Source organism: Ahaetulla prasina, chromosome 1 (assembly GCF_028640845.1).
Source record: "Ahaetulla prasina isolate Xishuangbanna chromosome 1, ASM2864084v1, whole genome shotgun sequence".
NCBI lineage: Eukaryota > Metazoa > Chordata > Lepidosauria > Squamata > Colubridae > Ahaetulla > Ahaetulla prasina.
In genome coordinates this window covers 258,097,402-258,114,532 of record NC_080539.1, presented here as the reverse complement: position 1 = coordinate 258,114,532, position 17,131 = coordinate 258,097,402, and the positions used below count along the sequence as shown (strand labels likewise).

The following is a 17,131-nucleotide window of genomic DNA, read 5'->3' as shown; positions in this document are numbered from 1 at the left end:
TGTAGAAGAAAGTACTGGATATTTACTGTAGATTTATGCTGGAAATCGATCTAAGAAGAAAATCTGCAAAACATATTTTGAGGCATCACAATCTGATCCAAGAACTACTTTAAAGACTCTATTTTGGGATTTTCTCTCTATTTATCTGAAAAATGCCAAGCTGCAGGAATGAAATATAACCCCTGATCAACTTCTTGAAAGGATGTGACAATAAATCACAGAAATTTTCTGCATTGTGAAATATACACAATGACTTTAAAATCTGAATAAGGGAAAATAATGTAACAATTCATCTTCAGGTTTTTTTTAAAAAAGGAATCAAATATGCAAGTTTTATTTGGTTTATAGGATAGGAGGACTCCAGCGCTTGTCAGAACTTTCTTGTCATGAGCTTGGGGTCTGACTCAGTTGCAATACAAACTGTTCCAGGCACTCACTTGGTCCCTACAGCAATTTCTCCTGGGAACTCTGCAGCTTGTTGAAGTGTGTGTAAGCAGCAAGAGTCCGAACTGAACAGCAAGGTTTGACCATAGCTGTGCACACTCAGAGAGTATTTATGTTCGCATAGGAACAGTTGGCCTCTTGCTAAGAGCAACTATAACATCTGGCTTGTCTATTTTGACACTTGAAATCTAATTATTTATGATCCTGGCTTGTTGACTAATCATAACCTTTCCTTTTCCTTGATCTGGCATTGTTAATCTTTCGCTTGACTTTGGACTTCTGGACTTAGAAACTTGCCTTGCTCAGCTGAGTTTTATCCACAATTAATTGTCTTGCTATTGGGATTTGTAGAGGCAAATCTTCTTAACACTGTGTGCCGGAGGACTATACCTTGTTTCTGAAGGGGTCCTTTAAAAAGCCACAAAGTAAAGTTACTGAAGCATATAAAACCTGGAGATAAAAATGGTGCTAAGAACCCTATATTTTTATCCTCATGAAATATATAATTTTACACATAATTATTCAATATTTTTCTGCAATTTCTCACCAGTTTGCATAATTCTGCAATACATTTTAAATGGGGGGGGGACAATTTATTTAAAATGATCAGCCGCCTTCAGCTTCCTGGAGCAATCCAAAATAAGAGGAATAACAGAAGGAACTTCCAATATTAAATAAGCACTTTGCTTTCCTTAGAAAATCTCTTTAGCAGAACATTTCCATTGCACTTTAATTGTCTTTAATTTTCTTGTATTATACTAAAAAATGATGCCTGAATCCATTTTTCTCTTCCTTCCCTTTATTCTTTTACTTACGTTTTGTTACTCTTGGACTTAAAATTTTCCAATGTATCTGAAAAAGGAGTCTTGCGGCAGAGTTCTTTTGTGTAGAATGGGTGTTTTTTTTTGGTTTTTTTGTTTTGCATTTATATCTCGCCCTTCTCCGAAGACTCAGGGCGGCTTACACTATGTTAAGCAATAGTCTTCATCCATTTGTATATTATATACAAAGTCAACTTATTGCCCCCAACAATCTGGGTCCTCATTTTACCTACCTTATAAAAGATGGAAGGCTGAGTCAACCTTGGGCCTGGTGGGACTTGAACTTGCAGTAATTGCAAGCAGCTGTGTTAATAACAGACTGTCTTAGCAGTCTGAGCCACCAGAGGCCCATTCCAGGAATGCTAGACCCATTCTTGAATACAGCTCAACTGTCTGGAAACCATACCACATTTCTGACATCAATACAATTGAATGTGTCCAGAAATATTTTACAAGAAGAGTTCTCCACTCCTCTGAATACAACAAAACACCTTATGCCAACAGACTTGAAATCCTGGGTTTAAAAAATTTAGAACTACACCGCCTTCAACATGTCCTGATTTTAACTCATAGAATCATCAATTACAATGTCCTTCCTGTCAAAGACTACTTCAGCTTCAATTTCAACAATACATGAGCACATAACAGATTTAAGCTTAATGTTAACCGCTCCAATCTTGATTGCAGAAAATATGACTTCAGTAACAGAGTTGTTAATGCTTGGAATAAACTACCTGACTCTGTGGTCTCTTCCCAAAATCCCCAAAGCTTCAACCAAAAACTGGCTACTATTGACCTCATCCCATTCCTAAGAGGTCTGTAAGGGGCGTGCATAAGAGCACAAGTGTGCCTACCATTCCTGTCCTGTTGTTTCCTTTTGTTATATCCAATTAATATAGTTATTACATACTCATACATATATATATACTTATATACTGTATAATTATTTCATGCTTATGCTTATATATATTGTGTGACAAAATAAATAAATAAATAAAATAAACAGTGGCAGTGTGCAAGAATCACATGATCACCATTTGTGACCTTCTCAGAGGACTTCTGAGAAGCAGTCAATGGGGAAAAACACATTTGCTTAACTCAGTGTGTATAGAAGCCAAACCCTCTAAAGTTCAGAGAGAGATGCAGAGACTCTGGAAATTCTGCAAGGCAAAATGAAGGGGTAGGTGGTTTCCACATGGTTTACTTTGTTGCTCTTTGTCTGCAGAGATCTTGAGCCATCTGATCATATTATATGTGCTTTTTTTCTCAGCCTAAATACCTTTTTCTCAATTTTCTGTCATTTTTCTGTTCACTGATTAGAATGGAAAAGTCATTCCTGGCCAAACTGCAGAGGTTTTACCCCAATGGCTACAGTGAAGGAGATGATGTTAGGATAATTTTTAATATCTTTATTTTTTTTATCATTCGAGAAAGAATTAATCTTGAGCTATATCTTTCACACATCACTCATCCAGCAGAAAATGGTTTTATTTTTTCTGAAATACAGTCACTTAACTCCTTGAGAACAGGAGGGGTTACTTCAACATCTATGGGATGGGCTCCTAATGAACTACACGGGAGGGGTGCCATTATTTGTTCATTAATGAATTCTGCTGAGCTTGAACAGTCATTGCCAATCAGATATAGGCATACTTAGTCAGAAAATGTAACAACTTCCTGATTTCTCTGTCAATGCAATCGTTAAAAGACCTCCATATATATAAAAGGCAAGACACCACTCACCTGTGGCCCAGAGAGAGCAAGTGCTGGCAAGGCAAGGCAAGGCAAGATGAAGCTTTGGGCTGGTTTCCACCTGATTTTCCTGTTGCTAGTTCTGTGGAGGGAGAAGTCTCAAATCATGGAGGATTCCAGGACAATGAAGCCACTTGTTGTGCATGTGAGTTCCAGCTGTGGGATCTTCAGCTTGGTCTTAGCTTCTGTGGGGTCCTTAACGTGCAGGAGCAGAATGGTGGTACTTAGTTTCCCAATAAAGCCAAATCTTAAGGAAAGGAATACTTGCCTCACGTTCTTTCTTCTGTCCACGACTACTGTGAGCAGAGGAATTTAGGCATTGCTGGTTATCAGTTTTGCAAGTAAAGAGATGACTCGGGAACAGGTGAGGGGTAGAATCTGGCTGCTTTGAAGTTCTGCTTAATAAGTATTTATTGGAGATGCTGGTAGGATTTAAAAGTTGGAGAAAGTTGAATTGTGATACTTTTTTGAGGGACAGGAGATCTTTTAAAAGAAGCAGCCTTTTAAAAAATTAGTAAGTTACTTTTTAATCAGTATAACAAAATTAATCTTGACATAACTTTTAGGTGACATTTTGCTCATGTGGAACATATATTAGATCAGGTTTTGATTTCTACAAAACATGGATTAAATCTGGAAGCTACAATGGTTCAAAATGGAATAGCACAAGCAGTAACCAGCACATATCATTGTGCCTGCTATGAGATCTGCATTGGTTGCCAGTTGGCTTCTGGGTGCAATTCAGAATATTGGTTGTTCCCTTTAAAGTCTTGCATGGCATAGGACCTGGTTGCCTGAGGCACAGCCTTTCTCCCATTGAGTCTGTCCACACACTAGGTTCTGACAGAGTGAGTCCTTTCCATTAAATGTTCTGCTCTAACAATACATAGGAAGCATGACTTCTCTGTCATGGCCCCTTCCATCTGGAACAACATGTGGACCACTCAGAAATCACTGGAATAGAAAACTGTGATTGAATGTGTGGATGATCTTGGGGGAGAATAGAATAGAATAGAATAGAATAGAATAGAATAGAATAGAATAGAATAGAATAGAATAGAATAGAATTTATTGGCCAAGTGTGATTGGACACACAAGGAATTTGTTTTGGTGCATATGCTTTCAGTGTACATAAAAGAAAAAATACCTTCATCAAGGTACAACATTTACAACACAAATGATGGTCATAGGGTACAATTTAATCCTTAATGATAGCAACAAAAAGTTACAGTCATACAGTCATAAGTGGAAAGAGATTGGTGATGGAAACAATAAGAAGATTAATAGTAGTGTAGATTTAGTAAATAGTTTGACAGTGTTGAGGGAATTATTTGTTTAGCAGAGTGATGGCCTTCAGGTAAAAACTGCTCTTGTGTCTAGTCGTTCTGGTGTGCAGTGCTCTATAGCGTCGTTTTGATGATAGGAGTTGAAACAGTTTATGTCCAGGATGTGAGGGATCTGTAAATATTTTCACGGCTCTCTTCTTGATTCGTGCTGTAAGCAGGTCCTCAATGGAAGGCAGGTTTGTAGCAATTATTTTTTCTGCAGTTCTAATTATCTTCTGAGGTCTGTTTTTTTCAGACCTAAAAAAGACCTAAAAAAAGGTCTTTTTTCAGACCTAAAACAAAAGACCTAAGATGGCGCCGACGAAGGCTGCCTCGGTGAAATGCTCTCTAATTGTTTCTTTATTTCTAATTATTCTCTGTGACTCACTACGGATTTCCTACTCACGAGACCATCTGCTAAAAATTAAGGAACATTTCTTTAAGGAGCAGCTTTCTTTAATCTCACCCCCGCCTGTCTTTACAAACACGGAGGAGATTCTAACACAGGAGGAGGCAATTCCCACGGAGCCATGGATTACTAAAAAAACCAAACGACGGAAACGAAGGAAACGAGGTAAAAGATCTGGGATCTTAATCAAGCTAAGAACTCGCACTAAAACTCCTCTGCCTTCAATTTTCCTAACAAATATACGCTCACTTGCAAATAAGATGGATGAAATACTCCTCTTAAACAAATACTATTCTGATTTTCGCAATTCAGCAGTCCTATGCTTCTCTGAAACCTGGTTAAATGAATCAATTGAAAATAGCAGCCTGAACATTCCAGGATTTCAAATTGAACGATCAGACAGGATTCCAGAAACATCTGGTAAAAAGAAAGGAGGAGGCTTATGCCTATATATTAATTCAACCTGGTGTCAAGATTTTAACATAATTTACAAATTCTGTGACAACAATTTAGAGACTCTAATTATCAACTGCAAACCTTACTATTCGCCTCGTGAATTTTCCTCATTTCTTCTAATTGCTGTTTATGTCCCACCACAAGCCTGTGTAAACGAGGCATTACGAACTCTAGCTGACCAAATCATGGAGGCTGAAGCCAAACACCCTGATTCACTGGCCATTGTTTTGGGAGATCTAAACAAGGCAAACTTAAGGAAAGAACTACCAAAATACTTTCAGCATGTCAATTGTCCCACCAGAGGCAAGAATACTCTAGACCACTGCTACACAACACTAAAAGATGCCTATCGGTCTTTACCACGTGCAGCTGTAGGACACTCTGATCATTGCATGATTCACCTTGTACCTGCTTACAGGCAAAGACTTAAAGCCATAAAACCAATAATTAAATCAGTGAAAACCTGGACGGAGGAATCAGAATTAAAGCTACAGGCATGTTTTGACTGCACTGATTGGAATATTTTTAAAGATACCTCTGCAGACCTGGATGAACTCACAGATACTGTAACATCATATGTCAGCTTCTGTGAAGACCTATGTGTACCTACAAGGAACTTGCGAATACGCAGTAATAACAAACCTTGGTTTACACCTAAACTTAAGCAGCTACGACATTCCAAAGAGGAAGCCTACAGAAAAGGTGATAAAATGCTGTACAATCAGGCCAGAAGTGCACTAACAAGGGAGATAAGAGCAGCAAAAAGAAGCTACTCTGAAAAGCTAAAGAATCAATTTTCAGCAAATGAACCAGCAAACATGTGGAAAACTCTTAAAAATATCACCGGCTATGGCAAACCTCCTTCCCAGGCTGAAGGTAATCAACAACTGGCAGATGACCTGAATGAGTTTTACTGCAGGTTTGAAAGGAAACTACAGCCACCTATCTCCACAACCCCCATCTCAGACACACCAACAACAGCCAAGCCTCCTACAACTGACCCCATTTCATTGGGTTCACAACCCCTAGTGATCACAGAAAAGGAAGTGCAGGACCTATTTCACAGACAAAAGCCAGGAAAAGCTCCAGGCCCAGACAAGATAACTCCTTCTTGCTTAAAAGTCTGTGCTGACCAACTGGCCCCATCTTCACCCATATTTTCAATAAATCACTAGAGATGTGCTATGTTCCTTCTTGCTTCAAACGCTCTACCATCATCCCAGTGCCGAAGAAGCCCACCATCAAGGAACTGAATGACTACAGACCAGTTGCTCTAACATCTGTAGTCATGAAAACCTTTGAAAGGCTAGTGCTTTCCTACCTGAAAACCATCACGAATCCGCTCTTAGACCCCTTGCAATTTGCATACCGAGCAAATAGATCAACAGATGATGCTGTTAATATGGCTCTGCACTACATCCTACAACATCTTGAGTCTCCAAAGACCTATGCAAGGGTCCTTTTTGTAGACTTTAGTTCAGCATTCAATACCATCATTCCAGACATTCTTCTAACTAAGCTAAACCAGCTACAGGTACCGGAACAGACTTGTAAGTGGATCACAAGCTTCCTAACAAACAGGAAGCAGCAGGTGAAGCTAAGCAAGATCACATCAAATACCTGTACAATTAGCACAGGGACCCCCCAAGGCTGTGTGCTCTCCCAACTTCTCTTCTCTCTGTATACCAATGACTGCATCTCCAATGATCCATTTGTTAAGCTACTGAAGTTCGCAGATGACACAACAGTGATTGGTCTCATTCGAGACAATGACGAATCCGCATATAGACGAGAGGTCGAACAACTAGCCTTGTGGTGCAACCAAAACAATCTGGAACTGAACACACTCAAAACCGTAGAAATGGTGGTAGACTTTAGGAAAAACCCTTCCATACTTCCACCTCTCACAATACTTGACAACACAGTATCAACAGTAGAAACCTTCAAATTTCTGGGTTCTATCATATCGCAAGATCTCAAATGGACAGCTAACATCAAAAACATCATTAAAAAAGGACAACAAAGAATGTTCTTTCTGCGCCAACTCAGTAAGCTCAAACTGCCCAAGGAGCTGCTGATCCAATTCTACAGAGGAATTATTGAGTCTGTCATTTGCACCTCTATAACTGTCTGGTCCGGTTCTGCAACCCAACAAGAAAAACACAGACTTCAGAGGATAATTAGAACTGCAGAAAAAATAATTGCTACCAACTTGCCTTCCATTGAGGACCTGTATACTGCACGAATCAAGAAGAGGGCCGTGAAAATATTTGCAGATCCCTCGCATCCTGGACATAAACTGTTTCAACTCCTACCCTCAAAACGACGCTATAGAGCACTGCACACCAGAACAACTAGACACAAGAACAGTTTTTCCCCGAAGGCCATCACTCTGCTAAACAAATAATTCCCTCAACACGGTCAGACTATTTACTGAATCTGCACTACTATTAATCGTTTCATAGTTCCCATCACCAATCTCTTTCCACTTATGACTGTATGACTATAACTTGTTGCTGGCAATCCTTATGATTTATATTGATATATTGATCATCAATTGTGTTGTAAATGTTGTACCTTGATGAACGTATCTTTTCTTTTATGTACACTGAGAGCATATGCACCAAGACAAATTCCTTGTGTGTCCAATCACACTTGGCCAATAAAAATTCTATTCTATTCTATTCTATTCTTTTCTTGTTGAGTTGCAGAACCGAACCAGACAGTTATAGAGGTGCAAATAACAGACTCAATAATTCCTCTGTAGAACTGGATCAGTAGCTCCTTGGGCAGTTTGAGCTTTCTGAGTTGGCGCAGAAAGAACATTCTTTGTTGTGCTTTTTTGATGATGTTTTTGATGTTAACTGTCCATTTTAGATCTTGCGATATGATAGAACCTAGAAATTTGAAGGTTTCTACTGTTGATACTGTGTTGTCAAGTATTTTGAGAGGTGGAAGTATGGAAGGTTTTCTCCTAAAGTCTACCACCATTTCTACAGTTTTGAGTGTGTTCAGTTCCAGATTGTTTCAGTTGCACCACAAGGCTAGTTGTTCGACCTCACATCTATATGCGGATTCGTCATTGTCTCAAATGAGACCAATCACTGTTGTGTCATCTGTGAACTTCAGTAGTTTAACAGATGGATCGTTAAAGATGCAGTCATTGGTATACAGAGAGAAGAGAAGTGGGGAGAGCACACAACCTTGGGGGCCCCCTGTGCTAATTGTACAGGTATCTGATGTGATCCTGCTTAGCTTCACCTGCTGCTTCCCATTTGTTAGGAAGCTTGTGATCCACTTACAAGTCTGTTCAGGTATTTGTAGCTGGTTTAGTTTAGTTAGAAGAGTGTCTGGAATGATGGTATTGAATGCTGAACTAAAGTCTACAAAGAGGACCCTTACATAAGTCTTTGAAGATTCAAGATGTTGTAAGATGTAATGCAGAGCCATATTAACAGCATCATCTGTTGATCTATTTGCTCGGTATGCAAATTGCAAGGGGGTCTAACAGCGGATCCGTGATGGTTTTCAAGTAGGAAAGCACTAGCCTTTCAAAGGCTTTCATGACTACAGATGTTAAAGCAACTGGTCTGTAGTCATTCAGTTCTTTGATAGTGGGCTTCTTCAGCACTGGGATGATGGTAGAGCGTTTGAAGCAAGAAGGATCATAGCACATATCACATAACCCAATGGGATGGGGTCAGTTGTAGGAGGCTTGGCTGTTGTTGGTGTGTCTGAGATGGGGGTTGTGGAGATAGGTGACTGTAATTTCCTTTCAAACCTGCAGTAAAACACGTTCAGGTCATCTGCCACTTGTTGATTTCCTTCAGCCTGGGAGGGAGGTTTGCCATAGCCAGTGATATTTTTCCATATGTTTGCTGGTTCATTTGCTGAAAACTGATTCTTTAGCTTTTCAGAGTAGCTTCTTTTTGCTGCTCTGATCCTCCTTGTTAGTACATTTCTGGCTAAAGAATCAGTTTTCAGCATTTTATCACCTTTCCTGTAGGCTTCCTCTTTGGAATGACGTAGCTGCTTAAGTTTAGGTGTGAACCAAGGTTTGTTGTTACTGTATATTCTCAAGTTCCTTGTCGGTACACATAGGTCTTCACAGAAGCTGATTTATGATGTTACAGTATCTGTGAGTTCATCTAGGTCTGCAGATATGTCACATATCATAGGTCTGCAGAGATATCTTCAAAAATGTTCCAATCAGTGCAGTCAAAGCAAGCCTGCAGCTTTAATTTTGACTCCTCCGTCCAGATCTTCACTGATTTAATTGTTGGTTTTGTGGTTTTAAGTCTTTGCCTGTAAGCAGGTACAAGGTGAATCATGCAATGATCAGAGTGTCCTACAGCTGCACGTGGTAAAGACTGATAAGCATCTTTTAGTGTTGTGTAGCAATGGTCTAAAATATTCTTGCCTCTAGTGGGACAATTGACATGCTGAAAGTATTTTGGTAGCTCTTTTCTTAAGTTTTCCTTGTTTAGATCTCCCAAAATAATGGCCAGTGAATCAGGGTATTTGGCTTCAGCCTCTATGATTTGGTCAGCTAGAGTTCATAATGCCTTGTTTACACAGGCTTGAAGTGGTATGTAAACAGCAGTTAGAAGAAATGAGGAAAATTCACGAGGCGAATAGTATGGTTTGCAGTTGATAATTAAAATCTCTAAATTGTTATCACAGAATTTGTAAATTACAGATAAATCTTGACACCAGCTGATGTTAATATATAGGCATAAACCTCCACCCTTCATTTTACCAGATGCTTCTGTAATTCTGTCTGATCGTATAATCTGAAATCCTGGAATATGCAGGCTACTATCTTCAATTGATTCATTTAACCAGGTTTCAGAGAATAGGACTGCTGAATTGCGAAAATCAGAATAGTATTTGTTTAAGAGGAGTATTTCATCCATCTTATTTGCAAGTGAATGTACATTTGTTAGGAAAATTGAAGGCAGAGGAGTTTTATTTCCTCTCTTTTTTAATCTGTTTAAGATCCCAGTCCTATTACCTCTTTTCCGCCATTTATGTTGTTTGGTTTTTTTGGTAATCCATGGCTCCGGGGGAATTGCCTCGGTAATCCATGGCTCCGGGGGAATTGCCTCTTCCTTTGTTCTTCCTGCCTCCTCCGCATTTGTAAAAACCGGGGGCAGGGGGGTGAGATCACAGAAAGCTGCTCCTTAAAGAAATGTTGCTTAATTTTTAGCAGATGGTCTCGTGAGTAGGAAATCCTTTGTGAGTCATAGAGAACAATTAGAAATAAAGATATAAATAAAATCATTAGAGAGCATAATAAGAAGACATGCTGCCTAGCAAAAAATAAGTCAAGAAGCAAGAACCCTCAGTGGCTAAAAATGGGAAAAAATGCCAAATCCAATCTAAATATCTGGCTGGCTGAGCAAATTATAATAATAACACTTATATAAAAATACTTGAAAAGTGATGAAAAACCTGGTAAGATCTTGGTAAACATTTTGAAGTAAAAATAATGTTAAAATTATGCAGCCCTGAAAGATGGGAATAGTGGCTTTCTAAAAGATATATCTTCAAGTTTTAAATTTTACTTAGATTCATATATCTATGATGTGAAAGAAAAGATTTTGTAGCAACCAAATTATGAATCGGTTTTGGACTAGTACAAAGTCATTAACCACAGACTGAGGATGACTGTCATACGTGTTGTTTGCATGTATCAACATTCCGCAATGACACACAAACTCCCATCATCATCATCATTATCCAGCAAGCCCAACAGTTCCAAAGATGTCTACTATAGTTGTCCTTTCCCCCTGGAATTATCATGCTTTCTTTATGTAATCACTTTTTACAAGGGATCTCCATGAGTTCATTGCATTACAACAAGCATTCATATTCCTACAACAGAGATTATGGTGAATTCACACTAGGGGGTCCTTCACAAAGGTCAACATCTGTCCCAGACATATATTTTGAGAGCAGAACTTGCCTGAACTGACCCATACAACCATCCCTATTCTTCCCCTAGGGACAGAAGCCAGAAACTGCAAGGACCTCCTGGAACGTGGGGAGACTCTGAGTGGCTGGTACACAATCTACCCAACCAAGGGAAACCCAATGCTGGTGTTTTGTGACATGGAGACAGATGGAGGAGGCTGGTTGGTAAGCTGAAGCCTTCCAGAGGAGGAGGAGGTGGAAGAGATGATTATCTACTTGAACTTAACAGAAGAGCAAGAAGCCCAATATTATGATAATAACATGTTTGAACAAGTGTTCTCCATGCCGCCATTATTGTTACAAAATAATAGCAACTGTTGAGGGGCCCATCATCCTTCTCTCCTGTCAAGAGACTGGTGGTGGAAAATTTGCAGCCCAGGGCTTAATAAAAACCTTTTGGAATATGAGCCCAAGACAGCAGAAAACATTCCTGTTATTGTGAGATTGAACAAACTGGAAGCCCTAAAATAGAGCTTTCACAGCTCCAAACTCTGTCCATATATGGGATGGGTATGTCCCACTTTGTGGCCTTCATCCCTTATCGCCCTACCTCTGGAAGCCAATAAGAGAGAAGAGCAACCAGGCTTGTTTGCTCTTTTGCTTCTCTTGATAACGAGAACTCAAAGAAAAGGCCATCATTGATAGTTACAGGGCCATCCAGACACCATCTCCATTCCTTGTAGGGAAGCTCCTCTTCATCTATTATTCCAATCTGAGTGGGGTAAGGGATCTTGACGGGTGGGAGTGGGGACACAGAAAGTTAAGTTGGCATCTTAACTATTTTTAACTTCCCCTGAAGACATCTCTGACTCTGATTTTTTTCACCTCGCTTGGAAATATGTATATTTGCATCTCCTGCACTCCTCCGAAGGTCTGCCAGGATTCTCATCTCTAGCAATAAATTTATCACAGCATCTTTATAATAAATAAATTATGCTGATTGAGTCATCTCTCTAAACCTACAGGATGGATCTATGCAGGATTCTTTGTTCCTCGTCCAAATATGCTCTAATCGTCAAACTATTTATTTATTTATTTATTTTATTTATTTATTTATTTGATTTTTATACCGCCCTTCTCCCGAAGGACTCAGGGCGGTGTACAGGCAAAAATAAAACAGATAATACAATGTACAATTTAAGGTGTAATTAAAAAACTTATTTTAAAATTAGCCTGAGAAGTAAAAATATACAATAAACTAAAAACCCCATTTAAAATTAATTAATAAAAATTTAAAATTAATAAAATTCAATTCAAGCCAGCCCCGCGCGAATGAAAAGATGTGTCTTCAGTTCACGACGGAATGTCCGAAGGTCAGGTATTTGGCGTAAACCCGGGGGAAGCTCGTTCCAAAGTGTGGGAGCCCCCACAGAGAAGGACCTTCCCCTGGGGGCCGCCAGCCGACATTGCTTGGTGGACGGCACCCTGAGAAGTCCCTCTCTGTGAGAGCGTACGGGTCGGTGGGAGGCATGTGGTAACAGCAGGCGGTCCCGTAAGTACCCAGGCCCTAAGCCATGGAGCGCTTTAAAGGTAGTAACCAAAACCTTAAAGTGCACTCGAAAGGCCACAGGTAGCCAGTGCAGTCTGCACAGGAGCGGTGTTATATGGGAGCTACGCGTAGCTCCCTCTATCACCCGCGCAGCTGCATTCTGGACTAACTGAAACCTCCAAGTGCACCTCAAGGGGAGCCCCATGTAGAGAGCATTACAATAATCCAAGCGAGAGGTAACGAGCGCATGAGTGACTGTGCACAAGGCATCCCGATCAAGGAAGGGGCGCAACTGCTGAACCAGGCAAACCTGGTGGAAGGCCCTCCTGGAGATGGCCGTCAAATGATCTTCAAACGACAGCCGATCATCCAGGAGGACACCTAAGTTGCGCACCCTATCCTTTGGGGCCAGTAACTCGCCTCCAACAGTCAGCTGCGGCTGCGGCCGCAGCTGACTGAATCGGGATGCCGGCATCCACAGCCACTCCGTCTTGGAGGGATTAAGCTTGAGCCTGTTTCTCCCCATCCAGGCATGTTCTTCATGGATTATTCTGGCACGGGGGACAAACTTTGGATTTGTTTAGTGATTTGTTGATTTAAAGCATTTAATTGAGAACACCTTTTTTTTTTTAACAGAATGGGCAGTAGGATAATTTTCTGTGGTTTTTTTTGCCATTTGTCTTTGAGATTATTTAAAATATACCTATTCCAAGACTTGAGACATTAAAACAGCTTTTTAAGCAACAAAATACAGCGACATCCAGTCGCAATCTCTCCCTACTGTAACTATGACAGTCCTATTCCTTTTTCAAAATGAGGCTGAAAGACAGCGCTCCACTTCAAAAATGGTGTAATGTTAGGAAAGCAGCTTCTCCATCAAGCAGATGCTGCGGTAGCACTCCCTCTCTTTCCGCTCTTCCAGAGGCGGCAGGATGGGTCTGTGGATTTCTACCGTGACTGGGAATCAAGCAAGAAAGAATTTGGAAGTCAAGGATCAGAATTCTGGCTGGGCAATGATAAGATCCATCTTCTCACCAGTTCTGGTAAGCCCAAAATCTCTTCTACTTGATACTCAGTTTGATATACATTAAGTCCATTTCCACAAATAATGCTTATTTTATCAGAATTAATTATGAAAGATGAATATCCTTCCAGATTCAGCCTATCAATATTACCAGAGGCTAGGGAAAGAGGAGAGGAAGAAGAAGGAGTATTGGAGACGAAATGGTAGAAGAGCAACCCCAAATATACTTAAATTGTTTAGTGATTCTGCAGTAGCACTGCTTTAGAATGGACATGGCTCATAAGCTCACTGTGATCATGTCTTTATGAAATGAAAGTCTACTACAATAATCCATACACTTCCCTTATAAACTTCTCCATGTCTAGTATTCATTCTCTAATAACATCTATCCTTTGGGATTCAGGAACACAGCAGTTGCGGATTGATCTGGAAGATTTCAATGGTTCCAGAACCTTTGCAACATATTCCAATTTCAGGATTGCAAATGAATGTGAAAATTACAGGCTAACTGTGGGTTCCTATTTAGGTGGCAATATGGGTGAGTAATACAGAGAACGCCTCTTCATTTGAGTACTTTCTGACAAAAAATGTAACAAATATAAATGTCACATGACCTGATGCAGAATGCCGAAAAAATTTAAGCCATGGTCTGCTTAATTCCTTTGCGGCCTATCACAGGGACAATGGTTTGGCCACATACCCTCCGCAAACTGCAAATACGAACCAAGAACACCAGTCCAACTCATTCCCTGAGTGGAAAGTTGAGGAGGGATGAGGCTACAGGTTGCCCATCCCATTTTTACTTTAATAAATTCAAAATATATGATCCAATTTTCATAGGGTATCTAGCTAAGGCAGAAGCCTTCAAAAGCTCTCAGGCAGCATATGAAAGCATGAACCACTTTTGGTGGTTTGTTCCAACACCTGAGCATCACTGGGTTTGAATAAGGGTTTTACTGCAGCTGTCATTGCTGATGTTCTGGTAAGCCCAAAATCTCTTCTACTTGATACTCAGTTTGATATACATTAAGTCCGTTTCCACAAATAATGCTTATTTTATCAGAATTAATTATGTAAGGAAAGATGAATATCCTTCCAGATTCAGCCTCATAAGGTCAATATGGCTGCATTTCACAATTGCCAGTGAAAATATTATTTTCTGTAGATTGGTTCGGAAACAAATATTTAAGAGGTTGTGGCCATTCTCCTTCCCACGTTGTATAATGAAAGCTGCGTACATTGTGATTTTGATAAAAGAACATTTCTTCTGCTTCTTCCGGAACAAACCCAAAACCAATTTCATTAGGAAACCCCAAAATTCTCTTTCTAATAAATGGCAATTGACACATCATTTTTACGATTTCTCCTTGACTTTGATGAAGTCAGAATCATTTGGAGGATACTTGGTTTAAAATGTGGGATAGAAATGGATTTATTAATGCATATTCTTGACCTATATGGTAAGACAAATATTTTTACTTCCTTGGATTAGTGTAGGAGTGGGCAATCAGTGGCTGGTGCACCACTGAAACTCAGCAATAAATGAAAAAATGCCTGTTTTCCCCAGTGACATTATTTCTTAAAGCTTCCCCAAAAAGCAAAGTGAACAAAACTTCCATCCTGCTCCTTCTAGTTCTGATAGCATGTCAAGGGACTGCTTATAACCCTTCAACTGATCCAGGAAATAAAATGTGATCCTGGAGTAAACCAAGTTGTCCACACTTTGGCTTAATGTATTAACAGGTTTCAAACATTCTGGTTTATCAATCATGATGTATAACGTGGCCTGTTAGGTAGACCTCACAGTGCTATATTCAACCACTCAGGTTAAGTTGACCATGACTTCAAGAAACATAAATCACTATAATGCACATTGAATAATCTTGATTGGGCTGGCTAGTGATGCCAAAGTTCAAATCTAGGAGATTGTGCAAATAAACCATATTAATATTCAATCTCTTTCTAATTCTTAGTGGTGAAAGTGCATTTTTCATTGGTAAAACCTCCTGCAGGTTTGCATTCCTGAAATATATGAACTTAGTGCTTCATTTGTGATTTCCTCCTTTTAGGTGATTCTTTCTCGGCACATAATCACTCTGCATTCTCTACCAAAGACAGAGACAATTATATCGATGGTGGAAATTGTGCTGTATATTTCAAAGGAGGCTGGTGGTACCATAACTGCCATGCTTCCAACCTGAATGGCCTGTATCACAAAGGGGAACATACCTCTTATGCTGATGGCATCAACTGGGCTACCGGAAAAGGGTACTATTATTCTTACAAGTATGCAGATATGAAAGTTAGACCACAATAAATGAAACCACAGTTTGACAAATTCTTCAACAGCCATCACCTCAAAAGTACTAGCAGATTAATATCCTTCTCTATTTTCTACCTGAAAAAGCAAATTAAAATGCAAAACTGTTCCTTTGTGTGTTCACTGGGCTGTACTATCTTATAGTACTCCCCTTTTTAATTACATGGGGATGGCAATTCACTAAATAAATCGGTCTAATTAGTTTTTGGGGCACCTACTTGTATGATCATGTTTTTCTGAAGACCTGGTGCATAAGAGCACAAGCGTGCCTACCGTTCCTGTCCTATTGTTTCCTTTTGTTATATCCAATTAATATAGTTATTATATACTCACGCTTATATATGTGCTTATATATTGTTTAGTTATTTCATGCTTATGCTTATATATACTGTGTGACAAAATAAATAAATAAAAATAAAATAAAGTGTTTTCAACACACATACAATGTAATTTAGCACTGAGAGGAAATGCTTTCGGAAGGGAAACAAACCCGTCTCTCATCTCTAATCTGTCCGGCAACAGATTCTTTGACTCTCCAATAACCCCTTGAAGGTTAGTCAAATGTGATGTTTTATCCTACACAGTGAAGACTCCTTTCTCCATAATTGATCCTGAGATAACACAACTCCAGAGTACTTTTTCTGTATCCCCTGTGTGAACTTCTACGGAATCCTTTCTGGATGCAAAATGCTAGAATGGAATTTTATAGCCAATGATTTTACGCTAACTTGTTATTTTGGTAAAATACCATAGCCATGTTTGTTTCCGTGTTTAATGGTGGTGGCATGGATATCAACAGTTGCTGAAATAATTAAATTATCTGCATTGTTATATTTTGGCATAGAAATTCAGTGTACAATGATTTAATGTGCAAGTGCAACTTGATAAGAATGTACAGGAATGAAGAGAAAGATATGTGTCACACATTGGATCCTGCAAGAAGCTCCAGCTCCAGAGAAGACACAAATACAAAATTTAAGATACATTGAAGAAAAGAAGCAGACATGAAATAATGAATGAGAGGAGGGTACCATTTGGCTTCTCCAATCCATAGCTATTGCTAGATATCTGGGAACCTTCATAATGGTCTAACCTTCAAGTTAGATCTTGCAGAA

At 39.4% G+C, this 17,131-nt stretch overlaps 1 pseudogene; it reads left to right on the top strand.

The window, feature by feature from the left end:
- Window positions 1–3,054: 3,054 nt before the first annotated feature.
- On the top strand, window positions 3,055–16,087 carry LOC131185893 (ryncolin-3-like; annotated as a pseudogene).
- Window positions 16,088–17,131: the final 1,044 nt, after the last annotated feature.